Genomic DNA, 1,405 nt, shown 5'->3' with positions numbered 1-1,405 from the left:
TAAGTACATATATATACATCATAGCATAACAAAATATCCCAGTAACCACTCCGCTTCAAGAGTCCAGACGCCTAACGAGATGCCTCTCGACCTGCATCTGAAAAATAACAACATAGTATGGAATGAGAACCGGAGGTTCTCAGTATGGTAAAGGTGCCACACACATAATATATAAGGTCCTGGGAATGCCGGAGGCAATCCTAGAACACCGACACTCAGATTATAGAGCTTAAAGTATTAAACAGAAGCCATAAAGGGTGGTTCTCTAAAAATATTTAATCCTAACTTAACTTAACCTTAAATCTAAATCCCATACTGCCATTCCTCCATACCTCCAACTCCATCATGCATTTTCACAGACAACTAAACAGACAAAGGTAAACACAAGAAGGTTACAAGTACTGCAGATAATAAATATACATTTAGCATGGCAAATACAGATAGGCACACCCAATTAGAGCACAAGCAAGTAATTCAAGTAATATGCATATAATGCATGCCTGTCCTATGGCTGATGAGGCTCATCTGTCGGTTATCCAGCCAACCCGACAAGTCTAAATTGTACTTAGACTGTCCCCCGACGTGCATCCCCAAGAGTCTATGCATAGTTTTTTCTCAATTAATCAATAATACTCAATGGGGGTAACATTCCCGGGAATTTATATAGTGCCCGGTCACACACTTACGTCGTAGGGTCAACAGAGTATCGAGTTTTCAACCTGGTACACGTGGTGGCAAGCCACGGCACTTAATCCAGGGAATCTCGTATCTCAGATTATTCAAATTCATAAGCCATATAAATAATTCAATTATAATTCATCAACATCAACATCATTCTTAATCACATTTCATTCATCATCATACATCAATCATATTCAATCCTTATCCTTCATTATCACACCTCCCATTCCGTCCATCAATAGTTCCAATTCAAAACATAATTCATTCTTTTCTAAATGAATCAAACTTAAAACATGCTCATTTTCTTAATAACTCAAAATCAAACCATATAACCTTTGAATCTAAATCTTTTTAAATAATCATATAAACAAAATCTCTAATTTTTTATAAAATTTCGGCAGCATCTCCTCTAAAACTCGGACTTTGCTACCCTTTTTCGGGTCCAAACCTGCTTTCTTTTCAATTCAACATACCCTTCCTCATCATCATAACAGTCACCACAATAAATCTACTTCAGATTAACAATTATATTCATACAATATTCAAATCCAACAACCAAAATTCAACTAAGAATCATAGTTCACTAATCCTAGGCTTCTAACACAAAATATCTCAAATCAATAATTCACCAAATCATTAGCACTAAACCAACCATGTTCATCAACAATAACATTCACCATCCAAGATTAATAACTAATTATCCAATAAACTTCAACCAAATATA

The sequence above is a fragment of the Arachis ipaensis genome, chromosome B02 (assembly GCF_000816755.2).
Source record: "Arachis ipaensis cultivar K30076 chromosome B02, Araip1.1, whole genome shotgun sequence".
Classification (NCBI taxonomy): domain Eukaryota; kingdom Viridiplantae; phylum Streptophyta; class Magnoliopsida; order Fabales; family Fabaceae; genus Arachis; species Arachis ipaensis.
The sequence above is the reverse complement of the archived record's forward strand: the minus strand, read 5'-3'. Positions refer to the sequence as shown.